This window comes from Pelophylax lessonae (genome assembly GCF_965119305.1).
Source record: "Pelophylax lessonae genome assembly, chromosome: 2".
Classification (NCBI taxonomy): domain Eukaryota; kingdom Metazoa; phylum Chordata; class Amphibia; order Anura; family Ranidae; genus Pelophylax; species Pelophylax lessonae.
The window spans coordinates 155,408,291-155,430,596 of record NC_138769.1 but is presented as its reverse complement, the minus strand read 5'-3'; the positions used below and the strand labels follow the sequence as shown (position 1 = coordinate 155,430,596).

The following is a 22,306-nucleotide window of genomic DNA, read 5'->3' as shown; positions in this document are numbered from 1 at the left end:
GCCCATCTATGTAGATGCTAATTTTTTACAAGCACGGTTGAATTGATACAAGGGTTGCCATGTGAGAATTAGGGCATTCATAAATTGTCTCCCTTACAAGGTCAGACGCATACAAGACAGTCATTTGTCTGTAGAGTCGGTTTCACTTTTTCCTCACTGGGATGCAGATTATTCCATACAACACTTTCAGGTATCTTTAGTTCCTTTCACTCTCATAGTACCTGTCTTTCAGCAAGCTCTTTTTCCTTCTTTCATTATCTATATATAACACAAGGGCACTCTGTCTTCCCCGCAGGATCTCCAGCTCACAATGGGGCTCCCCCTGAAGCAGGTTATGTCTCCTATACAAGGACACTTCGATATACACGCAGAAAAAAAAAAAGCTTTGTACTGTCTGCATGTTGTGCGTATAACTAAGTCTGGTCATGGAAAGGCACATGTCTCAATGAGACTAATAGGAAATAAGACATCTGTCTGACCTCTATTGCATTGTGCTGCTGCCAAGACTCAACATGATCTTCTCTGACTTGGTGTTAGCTGAGCATGTTGGGTCCTCATCATCACAAAAAGTGAAACGATTGGTAACCAATTTTTCAGGTATATGTGCTGTAAAAAAAAAAAAGAATTGATTATTGTAAAAGCTCTTTTTTGCCATTTAGAGGAAATCCTACTCAGTCCAATGCCCATGTCCTGACTGTGACAGTTTTAATCTGGTACATTGTTAGTACAAGGCAGGTCATGAATGGCTACTCTAATTCATAACCTAGTAGGTTACTGGAGTGTTTAGAAACTTCCTCCATGATCATGGTAAGGATAGTGAAGAAAGCAGCAGTATAGGTCCAAGCCAAACAATCCAGAATGAGGATGTCCCTTTGCAGGTCCAAAGAGTATCAGGGTTAGCAACAGTGCTTTGTGTTGGTTCCACCAAGATACAGGGGCCAAAGACACTTGGTCATCACCAATGTCTCCATTGGTGAGGATGTATTAGTCTAGTTAGTGTTCTCATGTCCACAAATTCCCCCATCTAGTATAGAACTGATTTATAGGAAAATCGAAGCAGACGAGAGAGATAGGGACCACAAACCTGCATAGATTCATATCAGCCTAGGTCACAGATCACCATAGAACCACCAGCACTGCACCTAACATTTGGCATTATTTTAGAGTCGGTGTACATTTGCTTTCACCTCATATATTACGTTATGTACACCGCATTTACAAACACCAACCTGCAGTTATGTGAAAATTGCACAGGCTGGAGACCTACCTTGGTGATTGTATGGCTCTCATGACTTCATACACCCAATTATATCTTACAGTGCTAAAGAAAAATTATACTATATCTGTTGTGAGTAATTGTGTACAGCTGCTGTTCTGCCTTGTCTAGCTTGTCACTGTCTGCCCACCAAGCTTTTATGTACTCAGAAGATGTAGTTTTAGATTATCTTGCTGTGTATGTCATTTATCAGACTGCAAAAGTAAAAGATTTTTCTTCTGTTTACAATAGTGGCACACATAAGCTGCAAAAATCTCACCTTAGGTTATGTTAAAAAAAATGACAAATGGCACTCCCAAAATGTTAGTACATTGGTGTGCTTGTAAGTATCTTTGTTATTGCTCATGCCATTGTCTCAAGATTCCTGTGCCTGCATGTCAAGGGTTTCCACACACCTGCCTTACTGTAAGTTATAACTGAGCCCTGCCCTACTGAAACTAAGCACCACTCTGTCATTGCACAGTCCAGCATGATGGAAGGTTCCACTGGCCACTGAGGATCTTGTACTGGACTGTTTGATGGTGGTAGGCATGGTTTAGAAGTTCCACAAGATAAGGTGCTGCAACCTGATTATACCACCATCAGAGACTTAGCGTATCACCGTGCCAGACTAGCAGTCTCCATCTGCTTCCAAGTAAACACCCATTTAACGCAACGTCGGAAACAAGGTGAAGGTAAAAAATATCTTCTTTATTTTAAAAAGGAGTAAAATGTCCAGGCTATGAATAGGGTCTTTTTCTGGACTGAAACGCATTAGCGTTGGTTGTGCTAAGGAACATAATAAGGAAGATATTTTTTTACATTGAACTTGTTGCTGACGTTTCATGAAATGGTTTAGAAATTGGCTGCAAGTTTGGGTAGAAGCTGGGACCCTTTGCTTCCAGTATCTAGAAGAACAACAAAAATATTCTGATCTTAGTAGAACAAACAGAAAAAGATATTGTATTTATTATACCCTTAATTGGCCAAGCTTTCAGTACAAAGTGTAATACATTAATGTCATTGAACTCAACTTTTACTCATTGTTGCATGACATTTTGGACTATCTACTGCCTACTGGTTATTAGTTCCTTAATGTCTGTGGGTCACGGGCAAAGGCTTACAGTATAAGGAGAAAAGCATGTGGAAAGGTTGAAAATAGTCTAATGGCAGTCATTTTGCTTCTAATAAGCAAGTGGAGGAAGTATGTGTATGGGGCACCTCCCTGAAATCTCTCCATACAGACTAAACATGAACAGTTAATGTGAACATTTGTGTTTAGGGAAATTCTGTAAAATTCAGATGTCTGATGGAGGTCAACTTGCACCTGTATATCTGCCCCATTTCAACTGCCCATGGCCACTTTGACACAGAAAATATATATTTTTTTACATCATCACCTATACAGCATAGCTCTTAAAGTGAGCCAGAGAGCAGCAACACTCCACAGTTTATGCACTGCATAATTCTCCCATTCTGGTATCAGCAGGAAAAAAATTGCATAGTCCCATTAAATACAGAAAAGGTTAATTGGAAAAGTGAACCATAGCCAACACCCTTCACGCTGCTCAGACAGGAACTCCACAGCCTCTGTGTATTTACTGGATGACTAACAAACAGGTATACTGCCATGCTGTTATTATACCTGCAGGCTGGTAAGATGACTTGGATACAATTCTGCATTTCCACCTGTAGCATGAATAACATTTCATATATTTTACATGTAAAAAGAGCATCGCTATAAAATATTTTTCCCAACGTAGAAGCTGGAAGGAAAATTCAGGAGCTAATCTCTATGTGCACACCTTTGTCTTTAACAAACAATGGTCTATCTATCACACTGCCCTAGAAAGAAGAGCTGATGAACGAGAGAAAGATAAGATGCCAAGAAAGCAATAGCAACAATTTTTCTTCATATTTTAAAGAGCCAATGTCTGGTTCAAATGCAGATTCCAGACATCCAAAGACTGATGCTATACGACATTTTTACATGCTACATATAACTTGATGGAACAAGTTTTTACTGGCTGTGCACTATGCGGGTTTCACAAGATATGTGGCAAAGTCAAATGTAAGTTGTGAAAGTCACTGTATAATGGTGGTGTCCTCAGGAGCTTAATTTTAATTAGCCTTTTGCCAGCATGGAATGGCTTCAGCTGCTAGTTTAAACTCTGACCCAAACAACTCTCCTATTAGCTGGTCCATAAAATTGTCAGCCCTTGATACCAACTTTCATGACATTACATGGTTATTGTTTACTTTCGTCAGGGCATAATAGACTCAATTGCAAGCAATGTTTGACTCTAGCCCATTAACCTGGCACCCAAAAAATTATTATTAGAACTTACCTAGATCCTAGAACCCTAGTGTAGTCAAGTAAAGAAAGTGTAGGCATAGAGTTGCTGTGCCTTTGTAAGTTTTTTTTTTTTTCATTTAAACTAAGCATATGCAAATACCAAAGGAGTGCTTGCCCCTGCTGCAGAGGGTATGTCTGTGTTTCAGTATAATTGTGTGCTAGCTAATAGATCACAGTTTTTGCTTAATGTATACCTGTCATTAGAGGTGGTGGCTGCATTTTCTTTATTTTTCTCTATTTTCACCTGGCGATATTGCCAGAAATGCACTCCGTGTCTTAGGGTGACATTCACTCACTGTACTTGATCTTTAGAAGATCACCATAGGTTGCACACTCATGATTTCAGAATAGATCCAAGGCCAAAGCTTTTTAAAGCATAGATAGATCTTAATCAGGAAATCAGTAGATTCAGTGATCAGTAGACATCCAGTATGTGGGAATCATGCTAAGAGGCATATAGCCACCAAGGACAAGTCACCCATGCTGTAAAGTGGCTGTTGTATTGCTGGTGGAGCCAATTCAGTTGCATTGAGGGGACAGGGGTGAGCAGGACATGATGTCCCATCATAAGATGATAATAAAAAAAAAAAAAACTTAGTGATCCAAATCGTTAAACATTTCCTTTAATACTGTTCTAAGATATTGATAAGCTTTAATTGTTCTGTATTATATTGGTGTCAGACAGTAGAGGCCCACAAAAGGTTTTTTTTTTTTAATGTTTATTAGCCTACCCAGTACCAGGTCTATGCTGAAAATTAAGAAATCTCATTAGGGCAAGGGTGTGCAGAGCATACACTTTCATTTTATTAAATCAGCATTGTAATAGCAACACAAGCTATATTGATATTTGGAAATCCAATATAAGCTTACTTAAATTGAATTGTGCCTGTCTGCTGGCCATCATTTTCCACAACTTTCTAGATTCCCAGCATGCATTGCAGATTCCCCTTTAAGGTTTACTTTTGATTTTTAAGGTCTTCATATCCCATGGTACCTTGCTGCCTATAAGTAGTGATTCCTGTAATGGTGCCGTCTCCTAAAACTCCTCCTCTCAGCACCTCTGTAGTCCAGAAGGCAGGCTCTGTGAATTGTGTGCTACAGCGGTGCCTACTCACAGGGCATAGTGAATACATGTCACAGAATTCAAGGAAGTAAAGATAGGGGGATCTTCATAAAGTAAGTTTACAAACCTCAATATTGCTCAAAATAATAAGAGCAGGCTAAAAATAATTTCAATGTATTATTTTCAATTTTGACCATAGATACGTTTTAAACCAAGAAAAAAAAGTACAAAAGTAGCTATAAACATTAGATGACATTAGATGACAGTCTCACCATGTGGTCATATTTGGCTGAGTTTGGTAATGATCCAGTGTTTGTTAGTCAGGGTATGACAGCCACGAATTATAATTTTTGGGGAACAATAAGATAAGTTAGAAAACCGTGGCCAATCACTGTTATTCTTCATGATAACAGGACACAGGACTGTCTGCTTGCATTTCCTCCTTACCCTCTATTGCCTTAAACAGGAGCACTTGTGCGTTAAGTGACTGACTTGGGAGACACCATGGATAACTTCCACAGCCAACTGTTTTAGTTTCTTTTTGTTAGATTATTTTAGAAGTGATATCTAATAAGCTGTATCATAAACCACCCAGAAAAGCAGTGGGAAGGGTTTGCACATAGGACGATAATACTGGGTGGGCGATAAATGGAGCCCCATATGCAAGTGCTCAGTGAAGTATTTTATGTGTTGAAATTCCCAGAATCTCTTCTGTACCCCTTGTCTGCTTTGAATACTGGCTTATATTCTCAGGAGCTGCTGTTGTATGTTTACAGACAATTGCCCAGTGCCATTTCTCACGTTTAGCTTTTTGTATGTTAAGCTGGGTGCAATTCTAATAAGCTTTTATGACTCAGCAGAGGACAATTACACAGTATCACTTTTCGGTTTGGTTGTTATGCACAGGATCTGTTTTTATACAGCATGTACAAACTACTGTCTAATCCAGTTATCCAGCCACAAAAACACAGCTGTCCTGACCCGGCACAGACCAGACTGAGATAGACTATGTCTGGAACAAAACGACAAAATTACAGAAATAAAAAGATTAGTTTATCTCACTCGGCAAGTTTTTATGAGATTATGAGCAACAAAAGCTTCAGCTTAGGAAAGAAACACATGATTTACTAATAGGCAGGTAGTATGTAGAGGCCACCAACTACCATGAGCAGGTCAGTATTCCAGGTGGATCCCCTCTGAGTTTATAAGTAAAATGTCTGATTTGTCACGTTGGCAGAGTTTGGTGTTTGTCAAGGAAGAGCTCTCTGTGGGCAGCTCAGCACTATGCTCTGCATTTATCTGATCACAGTGTAATGTTTCATAGCCAACAATTCTATTACCATTGATTGTCTGTAAGAGCAGCATTAGACTGGCGTGAGGTCATCTTAAACGCAGAGACATGGTGGAGATGAAACTTCGACTGAAGAATCCGGCAGCTATTGTAGAATTTACCCTGACCTGCTTTAAAGTCTAATACATGTTCTGTAGATTCCTTGCTAAATGTTATCTGTGAGTGTTGGGAGGTTTTTTTTTTTTTTTTTTTTTGTCACATTAGGAAAACGTCATACATTTTACCATTTTATTAAGCCAACATTGAGCAACTATTAGTCACAGCATGCAGTGCCATCCATACAAAGATTTACTGACTACATGATTCTCCAGATACCCTTGTCTCCCCATACAAAGATTTACTGACTACATCATTCTCCAGATACCCTTGTCTCCCCATACAAAGATTTACTGACTACATCATTCTCCAGATACCCTTGTCTCCCCATACAAAGATTTACTGACTACATCATTCTCCAGATACCCTTGTCTCCCCATACAAAGATTTACTGACTACATCATTCTCCAGATACCCTTGTCTCCCCATCATTCCCAGCTGCTCTTTTCTCTAAATCATTTACAAGGGTACTTTCCACCTATGGCTCCCCTTTTCCCCTATGCAGGTAGGGACATTAAAAACATTATTCAATTGTCTGTTTGGAGACATGGTATTTAAACAAAGCCTGAATTTACTATTAGGCATTAAAGGCTTGTGCCAATAGAGGTGGCTTTTCCTTGTTTATAACCTTTTTCACCCCCATCATTAGTGGAAATACAGTAATCTCATATATGCTTACTTACAGCAGACCTTTCACCACTTTTAATATTGCATACTGATGTGAAATCATCGTATACTGTTGTGACAAGTTGGGTGTGGTTTACCTTATTGCTGGCGCAAAACAGTGAGTTTACTTCCTGCCAGAACCTCTTTTTTTGCACACTTCTATTTGAAAGAAAGCAAAAGTTCACAAATGAATGTCTTCCCACATGGGGGGTTCTCACCATCAATACAACAAAGACCAAATATCAGCCTTCGTGGCTCTCTTTGCAACTCTACTGTTTATGCCTCATGCCTAGGTCCTCTAAACAATCTAATACACAGTCCCAGTGCTTGGCCCAAACGTTGTACCTCTGTCAGTTTGGCTTCTTATCCTGCAGTTCCCAGCTGCTTCATTCTTCACATGCTCAGTCCTTTGTCTGTCCTGATTTGGACAGTATGGTGCAGACATGCACCTCTCACTGCTCCCTTTACACAATGACCCCCTCAGAAGGGTGGGTCACTGACCTCTAACTCTGTCTCTAACATAAACCTAGCACACAACTGCACCATTAGTGTGCCTGTTGCCTCCAAAATCTGGCTTAGACTGCCATTTTAGACCATAACACGGGCTCACCCTGCCATATTGTTTAAAAAAAAAAAAAAAATGTACTTAACTTACCTTCCTTGTTTACACATCCTTGTTCCCCTGAAGGCACTAGTGACATAGCTCTTGTCACACAGGTGCCCCTGGGGAAGGCAACATTACTGGTGCCTTTAGAGAGATCTGTTACCTAAACTTCAAGAGCTCACAGTATTCTCATGCTACACACATACAATATTAATTGCATGATGCCATGCGCTTCATCTTGTGCATGTGCCATACGGCATTAAACTCATTTGTTGACGAAAAAAATGAATCTCCATGAGATCTCACAAGTTCTCGCGATATTTCAAGAGAAGGCTTTTTAAAAAACAAACAAAAAACAGATGAAAATAATGTTGTACAGCATATGTGTAAGATGACGTATATGATATCATGTTCTCTATTCCACACATAAGCAGTTTCAAAACTTTTTTGTAATGGTGGCACAGAGGCAGAGACATAGGCTGAACAGAGGAAGCCTGAAGGCACAATATGAAAGAAAGTCAGCATGGACATCAGTAAGTGAACTTGTTTATGTACACTGTATCAGATATTATAGTCAATTTTGGTAGGACGCCAGTCCTCTTTAACCACTACTATAATTTTGTAAGCCAGGTTAGGACCAGTAAAGCAAGGACCTATTTATTGTAGCAGAGGTGATTCTAGCATAAAGGAGTTGCTTTGTGCAAATGTTGCGTGGAAAAACCATCTCTATACAGAACAGAAGATGAAAATGTATTCCTGCTAAAGGACTTGAAAAATCTGAATGAAAGCTTGAACCTTGCAATTGGGAGGAGTACCATTAATACGTTATGCCTGATCACGCTAGCTAGAAGGAAGAGCAAATTAGTGCTACTATTGCTACTACTTGAACTTCCTCCTCTTTCCAGCTGTCCCTATTGGCAGAAGGTGCTCTATGCAGATTGAATTCCCCCAGCTAAAACCATGTACTAGGAATTTATTTGTCCATACACTGAAAGCTGAAATTCAATAATAAAGACACAAATGAATGCAGCTGATTGACAGAGAGATGAGCTCATCATTTTGATTCTTCCTCCACTGTGTCCAGCCACAGGCTGGGAAAGGGACAAGACATACTGTACTTGTATTACTTTACTGAAGCAAAGAAAAAATAAGGTCTTCGTCTCTGCCAAACAGGACTTTATAAATCTCAGCACTGAATGGACAGAAACATAAATCTTTGGGCAGGTAAAACAGCTCCCATATGGGTATTTCTACTTTTTATTTACCAATTTGCCTGAAATGCGGCTTTATTGACACTAAATGATATCTTTATTCTCCAAAAACATTCCATACATATCAACTACCTAATGGCCCTGTATTCTTTTTTTTTTTAACTCTTTACTTACTGTTTTTTTCTGCATCCTTGTAAGGCCCTTCAGTCGATTTTGAGCTTCTTCTTTTCCCTCTTACTTTTGTTTATTTGGAACAAGCAGAACATGTTAGTTGGGGTCATGTACACTATTGTATGCACTCTACAAATCCCATAGTCCATATGTCATCTCAGGAGTGAGCAAGATGGTGGCTATGTTCCTACGTACACTGGGACCATAGGGAATGAACATAGCCACCCTCCATCAGAAAGTCCGATCACTGTAGCATGAAAAAGGGAATTTGGGGCCTTGGAGACTGAGAGCAAAAGCATGTACTTTTTGAGTTGAGAATACATACTCAAATAGATTTTTTTTTTTTAAACCAGATGTCACTGTACCTGTTAAATATGTAACATTTGGATGTTTGGCATCTGTGCAGAATTTTCTAATAGTTAATAGGAGCAGCATAGCATTGATTGCATACATAGGTGTGTTTTTTTTTCTACTTTATCCTGGGTATCTGGCCTTTGGTATCAAGCATGCATGTCAGCCTTGGGGCCTCTCTGTGGTCTACACACAATTATTTAATAACTCACAAATACTGGCAGATCACACTTTACAATCACAAATCACATTCTAACATTACTGATCACATTTACATGATGGTATGGATGAGATGTGAACCATGTATAAATATTCCTTACACTATTTGTAAGTACAGATTGAATGGATACAGGATCAGCGAACCAAACAGTAGATCTTGCTTTGAGGCAAATCGCAGTTAATAATGTTACAGCGGGTAAAGAGGAAGGCATAAAACTCCCGCTTCTAATTGTTGCTGGTGTTACAGATAATATCTACAGTAAGTTCTAAAGAGAAATGGCAAACACATTATTTGGAAAGATCCTTTTTGATGTCTGATAATAATGAACATATGTCTGAACAGATATCGGAGTTAGCGCTTTGTAGAAATTTGGAGAGGATTGTAGTGGAACAAGGTCCTTAGCATAATATTTGAAATGTAAAAGTATATATTAGATTACCAGCATAAATACGTTCATCATATGTTATTTATAGCTTATTCCTGCTGAATCAACCTTTTCTGATATGGTTCAAGTTAAGTCACAAAAATAATAGGGAATAGAGTTCTGGGCATATGGTCATTTCCTTTATAATGTGTTTAACAATGGACTGCTTTTGTGTTTATTTATTGATATTAACTGATTTGTATAGATGCAAATGTTGCTGTCCATGAAAATCTCGTGGAGCCATTTTTTTGGGGGGGCTCTAGCAGAAAAGGGAAAGTTTAATCGATTACAAAGTTTAGAGGCCTTTACACGTCTGTTTTATATCTTTATATAAAACCTTTATATGCATAATCTTTAATTTACAAATAAAAATGTAATAAAAGGTTCATCTGGAAGCTGTTTTCTTTTAGACTGTCTCTCTCTAATTGGAAATCTCTAGCAAGCCATTCAAACAGAAGAAAAAGGGGATGGGGAGGAAGGGGAGATGAGTTACTGCACTGATTTATTTTCCTGTGTGTGTGTGTGTGTGTGTGTATATATATTTGAGATTGAGCCACCAAACTTTTTAAACAGCAGGCTTTGTTTACATCAAGGCCACTAGGAGTTACCTTGCAAATAAAATATATGATAATCATTTAGCACAGATGGTTTATGTTATCAGCAGCAGAATCTGCCCAGATATTGTACAATACATACTTTAAAGGGTTTTTACTCTAATAAATATTCACAAACAATTTTATCTATATCTTAACAAATAACAATAGGACAGTGCTATAAATACTGTACCTCCCACACACACTCCCATTCAGGACCGCTGATAGGGGGGATCACCGGTCCTCTTGTAGAGGGCCCTAGCACACAGGGGGGCCCACACAGGGAGGGGAATTACTAACAGACAACAATTGTGTCTCTCTTCTTCCAGCAGATGAAAGCTGCTCTCTCCCCTCTCCCTGTTGCCAGCTTTCAGCTGCTAGAAGATGAGAAACACAATTGTTATCTGTCAGTAATCCCCTTCCCTGTGTGGAGCCCCCTCTCAGCGCTGGCTCTAATGTTAGCTTTGCTAGGTGAGTTTGTTATCTCTGTAACTTCTCTTCTTGCAGTTCCTCCTATACTCCTTGTCCCAGCCTATATATTTTTTTCATCTCTCTCCCCCTCTGCTCTGTCTTCCTAAAACAGTCACAGCTGATCACCTGCATACCCATGGGGTGAAGAATTTACTGTTACACTGGTTCCATAGCTGCCTGTAATTTCGTCCCAGTGAAGTTTTAGTGTGCTTTATGTAGCTAGGCTTCCCACTCCTCTCCCCCAGACTGCTTCCTGACCTATGCCACTTTGCTTATTCTCCCCTATACTGTCAGTTACCTCTGTAAATCCATGTATCAACTCCTTCTTTTTACCCATTTACTAACTGATCTGGCAGGAGCATCAATGCCTGTGCACTGCAGTCTCGATGGATGGCATACCATCCGTTGAGAGAGCTGTGCTGTGACCATGACTCCTGCATGCATACATATGAGTTACATCATCACAGTTTGGCCACACGACTGGAGCTCAAGAACCCAGAGAGAAGACCAGACGAAGATAGAATCCCTAGTGTCAGTACACCGCTGGAGAGATCTATTTTTTTAGATATGTCTGTCATAATAATATTTCACCAAAGCCCCCCCCCCCCCCACTTCCCAACAGGGTTGTTAAAAAATAGTCAGGTAGTCTGTACGGGGCTCTGCAATTTTTTTTAGCAGCCCTGCTCCCATTGACTATATCTAGCCAACATGGGTAAAAATTGTAAGCACTGGGATGTGTATTTTATAACAAACCCATACATACGTATAAAAAAATTAGATTTGAGTATTAGTAGTGTATACATATGCTCACTGTTACCCATCTCTCTTGGGGTTCTGCATGAAAACAGTCCACTTGTTTCACACTTGTTGACATGTCTCAATACTAGTGATGAACTTCGAAATGCTGTTATTTCTCCACCATCCTTCGGTGAATATAGATTGTTTTATACCATCCAATTTTAATAACTGGTCTTGCCTGATCCTTATGTTTAATGGCTTCGTGCCAAGTGTTTTGCCTCCAAGGAAATAGAAAATAATTAATCTGTGGCTATGCTTACTTGGTACAAGTGCTGGTGTTGTTGAGCTGTATGATTAGAGAGGGAGAACGAGAGTGACATGTGAGGAAAGTTCATCATGTCAAAGAAAACCACTGGTTGTTATTGAGGCTTAGATGTGAAGGAGCAGCAGTGATAGAAGATTGGATTAACAGAAGAAATGAGAGATGTTTGGTAGCAGAGTTGTTTTCTTAGCTGTGCAGGATGATGGCAAAACTACATGGGTCCTTGTGATAAGAGAGCCAAAACTATGGTTGAGGTACGGGAGAGTTCTTGGGTTGAAACAGAAGGAGGTGTTCACATAGAAAACAGTTGTGTTCCGACAAGATTTTAATGAAACTTCGGCTGAGCAAATTGAAAGTAGATACAATAAAGACGATGCTATGTAAGCAAAAATATTTTTAAAAATGTCAAGTGTTAAATGCTGAATTCCAGGGTTAAATTTACCATGTGCTAAACAATACAGAAGAAAAAGTGGTTTCTGGGTACACTGGAATATATACAGTATATTGTGGAAGAGACTGTAAATGCAATGGGGTTGACTTACTAAAGGTAAATAGGCTGTTCCATTAGCAAGGGAATTATCACCTGCGCTTAGTGAATGTAGTGAAATTTCACTTTGCAAGGATTATCCAGTCATGTGCAAGGTCAATTAAAAAGCAGCATTTTTGCTTGCACATGATTGGATGATGGAAGTCAGCAGAGCTTCACCTCATTCACTAAGCTCTGTGGCAAATTCCCTTTGCAAGGGGCAACTTTGTATGCACAGTGCACAGCCTATTTGTCTTTAGTAAATCAACCCTGCATCTGGAGTCTAGTGACATAAAAGCTGCTCTAGTCTTTCTGTGCAGCAGTAGACCATACCTATAGTGATCTGGCTGATTGCAGCTGCTTTGGGGAGTCTGGGCTCTGGATCTCATCTCCACTCACCAAAATAAATAAATAATAATACAGTATGTGTAAAAAAAGAAATAATGTATATATATATATTTTTACATAGAAAGAGTCAGGGACTTTTTTGCCTGCAGCAGGTTGCATTTTTGGTTCCATAGACTTCAATGGAAACACATCAAAAATGCAGTGATTGAATTTCTGATGCATTTCCACTGCATTTTTGCTGGTTTCTCCAGGATGACAACAGACACCTCCCCAAAAACAAAATATACCAGGAATACACGACAACCACAACCTGTATAGGTGTAAACCTAGCCTTAATCTTATCTTAATGTTATGCTAACAATATATTTTTTTTTTCTGTGCATGCATTGCAATGTAGCATTGAAAGGGGAAATAAAGTTCTCCTAAAACAAAATGCATACGCTCACTTTGACCTTTACCATTATGCTCCATTACATAAAAGTTGCACTATATAATTATATATTTAATCAGCAAACTTTGTTGATTTTATTTAAGTGTAAACATATTGGGATGTGCACATTACATAAAGTTGCATGGCAAAAAAAAAAAGAAATTACAGGAAAATCCATTTTTCCATTTTTTAAAATAAGTATTTCCAATAAAAGCAAAAAATGTTTGAATCCAAATTTTCTATCCAATTAAAGCCCTACCTGTCTTAAATAAATAAAGTATAAAACATTAGGGTAGACTACAAATACTAAAGGATATAATGTGCAGAACCGAGATCACTAAAATGGGAAAAAAACACACTTGGGGCTCTTTCACACGAGCGATCCGATCAGATCTGCCTGTCAGTTTTTTAGGCGGATCTGATTGGATCGCCCATGCATCCCTATGGGGCAGCGGGTGTCAGCTGAGACATGTCGCTGACACCTGCTGCCATCCGCATCCGAACCTGTCCGTGAAATCCGGATGGATAGAAACCATATTTTCTATCCGTCCAGGGGATCGGATCGGATGGGATTTCCATCCGTCCAGGGGATCGGATCGGATGGGATCGGATGAGAGTGGACTGGCGGTCCGCTCTCATCCGATTCCCCCATAGAGATGCATGGGGCTCTGACACCTCCCTCTCCACACACAGGGCAGAGAGGGAGATGTCACCTTTCTGCTCAGCGGGGATCTGTGTTTATGATCCCCTGCTGAGCAGCACAGATCCGGCTACGGAGGCGGACCGTGTGAAAGAGCCCTAGGAATCAAAGGGTGATAGGGTGAAAAAGGCCCTGGGTCCTTCCTCAATCTAGTGGTTGTAAAGTAGTTTTACATATAAAGCCTACAACGTGCTGTCCTCAACAGTACTTCAGTACCTTCTTCTTTTAGGGTCTTTTTACACGCGCGCTCCAATCAGATCCGCCTGTCAGTTTTTTAGGCGGATCTGATCGGATGCTCCATGCATCCCTATGGGGCAGTGGATGTCAGCAGAGACATGTCCACTGACACCTGCTGCCATCCGCATCCGATCCTGTCCGTGAAATCCAGACGGATAGAAACCCTATTTTCCATCCGCCCAGGGGATCGGATCGGATCGGATGAGAGTGGACAGGTGGTCCGCTCTCATCCGATTCCCCCATAGAGATGCATGGGGCTCTGACATCTCTCTCTCCACTCATAGAGCGGAGAGGGAGCTGTCACCTTCCTGCTCAGTGGGGATCTGTGTTTACGATCCCCTGCTGAGCAGCACTGATCCGCTTATGGAGGCGGACCGTGTGAAAGGAGCCTTAGTTTTTGCAAATATAATCCCTTCACGGGAGGGTGGGATATATTAGTCAAAAAAGAAAAAAAATTGAAGTTTTAAAATTAGTTTAAAATTAGTCCAATTAACTTCACAGTAAATGAACTTTTAATTGTGTTATAGAACTTCACATTCATTGATTGGTTAGTTTATTAGACATCATTTTCCTTTCAATGCGATAGGCTATTCCATCAGAGTTTATAAAACATGTTCTTCATTGGAGACCAGCATAACTGCCAAATCAAAGTAATTCCCAAAAAGAGAAACAAGCTATACATTCTAGTCAGCTACAAACAGAGGAAACAAGGATGCTTAAATGTGAGATAAATATGCAAAAAAATCAAAGACACCTTACAAGCTACAGGGTAATGCAGACATATATATATATTGTATATGTGGATCAATGTATTCTAGATATCTGCACACATTCACTAACCATCAAAGCACAGCATTGTGAAATGTGTTGTATAAAATATGTGAAAAATAAATTGAGGGCATGGTGGCAAATCATTTCTCTTCGTGTTCCATGTTTTATATTGTACATCAATACAGGCTTTTCCTGTGAGGAGTTGTAAATCTTAAATTGGTAACTTGAAGTTAATGCTCATTTCTTGTTGTGATCCATAATAGCTTGAGATGCCATCACAATGTATTTATGTATACACAGCGGTCTAGATATACTTTATTGGTAAGGTAATAACAAGGTTTTTTTTTTTACTTTACCATCTATATAAAGTTATCCAATTGTCTTTTGGACTAAGGATGGCCATATTTTTATTTATTGTATTTAATTCAGGTTCTTATATAGCGCTGTCAATTTATGCAGCGCTTTACATATACATTGCACATTCACATATCAGTCCCTGCCCTCAAGGGGCTTACAATGTAAGGTCCCTAACTCACATTCATACATAGTAGGGCCAATTTTATACAGGATCCAATTAACCTACCAGCATGCAAAAGAAACTACCAAATTTGAAGACAATCCATCAATAAAAATGGGGATTTGGTCCTACCATATGGCCATGTAGTGCCATATAGTGCTTACAATAATCGTTTTTTATTTCTTTATGTATAGTACCCACTGATAATGGGGTACTTTGACGCAGTGGTGGGCTTGAGCACTATATGGCCATATGGTGGGACCAAATCCACATTTTTATTGATGGATTGTCTTCAAATTTGGTAGTTTCTTTTGCATGTGTGCACTTTCTTTTTTAATATACATGTCTCTTGGTTCAAAGCTGCACCAGCTTTAGAAATACATGGGTATGCTCCCCCAAATTTTTTGCTTGTTTATAACCTACCAGCATGTCTTTGGAGTGTGGGAGGAAACTGGAGTACCTGGAGGAAAGCCACGCAGGCAAAGCCACGCAGGCACAGGGAGAACATGCAAACTCCAGGCAGGTAGTGTCGTGGTTGGGATTTGAACCAGCGACCCTCTTGTTGCTAGGTGAAAGTACTAACCACTACACCACTGTGCCTCCCATAAATCCATTTTTTTTTCTTTCATCAGCCAGCAGGCCGATCGAGCAGGAATGCCCATAGAGTGAAATTTGGTCCCTGGTGAATTGGCTGAATTTTGAACCATGGCCAGCTTAAGGCGGTATTAAACCCCAAACTGAAAATTTAATCTATTGTAGCTTAACATTCATTAGATGTGGTGGCTACATCTGTTGTCTTTTTTTTAGGCCCCCCTCTGTTTTCCCTGAGAGATCTGGCCAGTAACGCATCTCCTGTATTAGAGTGCCGCCAATCTGGATGAAGGAGCACAGGAGCACCTTTGGATGACAGCATTGTCAGTCTGGGGTTAGACTAGCAGAATTAGATATACTAACAATTTTAAGCCAAACTTCAGCTCACACTTTATAAGCAGTTATAGCAACAGTTTTTTTTTTCTTTTCAGAATCATAGGTTTTACATAAATAAATAGGAGCTGATCATTGTAAGCACCCTTGTCAGGTCATGGTTTGTCTCATCCATTTAACTGCTACATCTGCAGGAGAGCTTGATCTTTTGAAAAACAACAGACCTATTGGCCATATTTACCAGGTGAAAATATAGGAAGGAAAGCCTATAAAAGAAAACTAATTCAGCCATCACATCTAAGAATTGGTAAGCTGCAATATAGTAAAAGTTTGCATTTGCTTTTTTTTTTTATTTTAGTTTTTAATTAAATAACCTCTTCGTGTTTTGGAATGCTTTTGTTTAGTTTTACACAACTAAATAACCAGTTAAAGTGGTAACATTTAATTGTGGTCATTTTTTATTGTTAGGAAATATTAACAATTTATAGGAGGGGTCTCAAACTGGCAGCCTTCCAGCTTTTGTGGAACTTCAAGTCCCTTCATGCCTCTACTTGGGAGTCATGCTTGTATCTGTCAGCTTTGCAATGCCTCATGGGAATTGTAGTTCTACAACAGCTGGAGGGCCACCAGTTTGAGACACCTGGTTTAGAGGTGAGCTTTGCCTTTTGCACTTGAACAAGTAGCTACTCAAATGCAAGTATTTGAATGTGAAACACAGAAAAAGGCTGTGTTTGACCTGCTTGTCTACAATGCAAACAAATACAGTCTCTGAACTGTCATCCATCATAGCACATTAAAGTGAATGGGAACCTATATTTGCCAAAGCAGTAAAACAAGGCCGTCTACACAACCCCATCAAAACAAGCCTGTATTTTGCCCACTCAGGGCAAAGTAAAAGGTTCACTTTATTCCCCCAACTCCTTACCAGTACGTACTTACTTTCACTTCTCTGCCATTCTGTTCAGCATCTGAAGCTGGAGCAAATACCTTGTACTTTCACGTATGGAAGAGTATGTGACTCCATAAGGTTAATGTACTAAAACTGGAAAGTGCAAAAGCTGGTGCAGCTGTGCATGGTAGCCAATCTGCTTATAATTTCAGCTTGTTCAATTAGGCTTGGACAAAAAAAATGTAAGCTGATTGGTTTCTATGCAGAGTTACACCATATTTTGCACTCTCCAGTTTTAGTAAATCAACCTCCATGTGTCAGCATTGGGCCAATAGGCGTGACTGCAGTGACTTGTGTTTTACACATGACTTTCCTGACCAGTTCCCAGTGGCTGAACACAATAGCGGGGGAGTGAAAAAGAAGTAAGTATATCCTGCTGGGCTATGTTAAAATAAACCTGTTACTTAGATACCCTAAAATGCATTTAAAATGTGGGGAGTATTTAAATATACTTACATACTGCTGGATGCACCAATATGGATACTGTACCTGTATATTATTGATATTATATAGGAATACCTAAACACATGCAATAAGGATTCCTGCTGTACAAAAACTGAGTTCATTTTCAAGTTATCTAGTTTATACGACTAAACTACTGCACAATCAACTGCATCTCCAGTTAAATTTGCCCAATTTATTTAGATATTAGAGAAGACGCAGGGTCAGTAATTGACAGCTGACCTTAATCACCCTTTTCCAAAAAGGAAAACTGTGCAGACATCAACTTAAATTCAGGATGGATGCTTATGAAAAATGCATACTGCCCATTAGTGTTCATTATCAGCAAACAAAGCTGCCAAAAACAGAGGCTGAAGAGATCATTCCAAATTGTCAGGATATGACAAAAAGCTTCCTATCATGCGTGGGGTCAATTCACTAAATCAGAACATATGCACTATTTTCATTACCATGCATTATTTAATAATTTTACTATCAAAATAGAACATTTAATTCACTAAGGTTTTTATTGTACAGGTCAGCCGGATTTATAGGATGTTCTATTATCAATTTTTGGGGTGTGTTGTATGTCAAATTCAGTTTACAAAATTGAGTGGTAGTGTAAATTACAGCTAACTTCTGCCTGGCATTAAAGGGGTGTTAAACCCAAAATCAAACATTCATTATATTGCAGCTAACTAGAGTTGAGCGGACACCTGGATGTCCGTGTTCGGCGGCTTCGGCCGAACTTGAAAAAAAAGTCCGGGTCCGCGTCCCGGACTTTTTTCGAACTTTACCTGGACACCGAACCCCATTGAAGTCAATGGGGACCCGAACTTTCAGGCACTAAAATGGCTCTAAAAAACAAATGGAAAAGGCTAGAGTGCTGCACATGGCAGCAAAATGTAGTTAAGAGCATGGCAAGTGCTCTTAAAAAAAATTCCCCTTTAAATTTGTAATTTTTAAATAGCAGATTAGAACAGCACTCTGTAGTAAAATATAGCTGAACGCTGCACACAACAGACTGATAAAAATATATTTTTTTCTCCCTCCTACTCAGTGGGCTCAAGTGAGGGCAAAAAGATTGTTTACTGCACCACCCCCCACACAGCAAAATCGATGTAGATCGATAACGGACGATTGTTCTGTCATGTGTCTCCTAATCTCTCCCTGCCTAATCTCTCCAGCCTGTCCCTAAAATGCTGAAATATCTTTCCCTGCCTACACTCCGACCTGTCCCTGCATTCTTTTCAGCACAATGTTGTTTTACTCTGTCTGTCCCTAATCAGCAGCAGCCAGCACCGTTCTGTGCGCTCTCTCCCTACTCTACAGCAGACTGACGCACCGCGCTGTGTCTCTCGAGCTTATAAAGACCTGGGTCACACGCTTCAGCTGGCCAATCACAGCTACTAATACATTAGTAGGCATGGCTGTGATGGCGCACACCAGTTAAACGCTTGTTGATTGGCTGTTAAAAGCCTGCCATTAAAAGCGCTCCATTACATACAAAGCAGGAAATAAAATTACAGAACACGGATTTTAAACCCGAACATACAGTAAAGTTTTTATTACTGAATAATACAGTCCGTGTTCGCTCAACACTACAGCTAACCAATTCTTAGATGCGATGGCTGCATTTTTTTTTCTGTTTTAGGCTTTCTTTCAATTTAAATCATTTAAAATGTAAGTAAAGCCTCCTATTTTTTTCAGCCAAGGAAGCTGCCATCTTGGCCTCTGTTTATTCTACAACTGCCATAATGCTGCACATGTGATCAGTTATGACACCAGCCATTGGTTGGTTTGACAGTATGGTTCAGAGCACAACCATTGGGAGTGTTACATTCCAGGCATGTGCCGGAAAGGTAACTATCAAATGGATGGGTTTAATTCCGCTTTAACACTGACAGGGGTGCTTACAATAATCGTTTTTTATTTATTTATGTAAAACCTATATCCCAAAAGAAAAAGAAAAGAAAACTGCTGTAACTGCTTATAAAGTGTGAGCTGGAGTTTGGCTTTAATGTGTTAGTGTATCTAAATCTGCTTAGTCCATCTAACACTCCCCTTACCCCAGACTTTCATTGCTGTTGTCCAAAGTTGTCTATGTGGCTCCTTCTTCCAGGGTGGTGGCACTCTAATACAGGAGGTATGTTACTTGCCAGAGAGGTGATCCAAGCAGGTATCAGACAAGACTCAATTGTTAGTGGCTCCACATTCCCATGTAGATTGAATAAAATGGAGAATAGAGGAAAAGTTTGGGACTTTTAAGGTAGCCACTCATCATAACCCCCAGGAGAAATAGACTCAAGTGTTTGTATAAAAATATACATTTTATTTAGACATCTTTAAAAGATTCTATAAAATCAATACAAAAGACAGATGCAAAGTCTCCTCATAATATGTAATACAATACAATTACTAGCCAGATCACCAGGTGAAAACAGAGGGGGAAAAAAGCCAAAAAAGAAAACTAATGTAGCCACCACATCTAACGATTGGTAATTTGCAATATATTACATTTTCTGTTTTGGGTTTATTAACACTTTAACTAAGAGGCTTTTTGAGATTTTCAGCCACAGGTCAGAAATCCTGTGTGGTTGCAGTGTGCTTGGGTAGTAAAAATAAAAGGTAGTCATTTCTGAAAATGCATTAGAGCCTTCAGAGTTTGTTATTTTGAGTGCAGCAGATGTTCCTAGTTTATAGACTTTGAGATGCCTAATAGAACAAGTCAACCACATGTTAAAGCTGAATTTCATAAAAAGACACAGACAAATGCAGCTGTATATCCAATATTACATTAATAAATGCCTTTATTTAATGCAAGTAATGTAAGTACTTGGATTTGAATTAGTTTCACCCTTTTGCAATCCATTACAGTAGAGCTCAGACTATGTGAGGGCAAAGCAGCACAAACAGCTAGTCAGCTGTGTTGCAGTACTTATGAGTTAACAGGGGGGCATGTTGTCACCCGCTCCCCTGTGACAGTGCCCAGGCCTAGCAGCTAATAGTTAGGTTTAAGCATTGTCACATAACCAGGATTATGATGTGACAGCTCCCCTGGATTGCAGACACAAGTGATTTCAGTGCCATTGTGGAGGAGCAAGGAGCTGCGAGGAAGGTTAGGGGGTGCATGGGATGCCCTTTACAGAGACACTTTGGGGGAAATTTACTGGTGCACACCGAATCTGGTGCAGCTGTGCATAGTAACCAATCAGCTTCTAACTTCTGCTTGATCAATTAAGCTTTAACAATAAAACCTAGAAGCTGATTGGTTACTATGTACAGTTGCACCAGATTCTGTGTGCACCAGTTTTGGTAAATCTCCCCCTTTGATCTGCATAGGCAACCTGATGGTATGATCATAGTGTCTCCAGAAGAGAGACTATGAACATTGATCTTTGTTTAGAGCAGAAATTAAACTATTTCAGGTAGAAATAAAATAACAACGCATGTGTGAAAAAAAAAAAAAAAAACACCTAAGGGCCAATTCACACCAGATAGTGGTGCGGGAATGAGGCATTTTGTGGGCATTTTTCGCACCGTATTCAGATGCACTGCCCTTGTGACCTGCCAGGGTAATATAAATGGCACACCAAATGCAAATAGCAAACGCAGTGCATTTCTGGGCACCAAATCACATGGTACCACATGTGTTTTGGTTTAGCACATTTTTAAAAGTACCGTATGCACTACTTTTTCCAGGTTCTGGTGCGAATGAATATGCTACAAAGCTACACTGCACAGAAACGTGTGGGAATAACGCGGGAACATGGCATTCCCATTGTATCCTGATGTGAATCAGCCCTAAATGAATAAACATAGGTTCACATTATTTAAATAACTATGTAATAGAAGAAATAATAATTCCACTCCTATGCAATAAATCAGTGTGGGATTTGAATGTTTTAATGAGAAAACTACTGTGCAATACAATAAGGCATATGTAATATATAAAAATTCAATCTCTACATGCTAGGCAGTTTAGTAAGTTAATGCACATAGGCATCAGACAAAGGACACAGACAAAAACCATACAATTGATTACTTTTATACTGGACTTCAGCAAATTGTAACTGTTGAAACAGAACTGAAGCTGCTGCGGTTTATCAAAGTGTAAGCCAGGACAGAAATATTTACACATTATGGCAGACTTACAACCTGCTTTGGCCTTCTCAAACAATACAAAGTCATCATGTCATCCTCTGCCATCTTTCCTAGCCTTCTTCAGGTCCAGCATCTTCTTTATTTACAGTTGTGTGGCCTCTGATGATGTAACTACTGAGTTGATGAGCTGAGATTTATGTTTTCCTGCCTATCTGATTATAAGATTCCACGAGTGTGCCAAGAGTGTATACAGCACTGGCTAGCAGACAAGTAAAAGGGTTTTTTTTTTTATTTTTCTAACAGAAAATACCTAAATAATCACTTCTACCAATAAAACCCTTCCTGATTTTTTTAATTTTTCTTAACCACTTAAGCCCCGGAGGATTTTCCTGCTAAAAGACCAGGGGGTATTTTGCGATTCGGCGCTGCGTGACTTTAACGGACAAGTGCGCGGTCGTGCGACGCTG

General features: G+C 39.5%; 1 protein-coding gene across 1 annotated transcript in view; it reads left to right on the top strand.

Moving 5' to 3' along the window:
* The window catches only part of RTN4RL1 (reticulon 4 receptor like 1), a 263,221-nt gene that overhangs the window by 118,963 nt on the left and 121,952 nt on the right, over window positions 1-22,306 (top strand). The window lies entirely within an intron of this gene.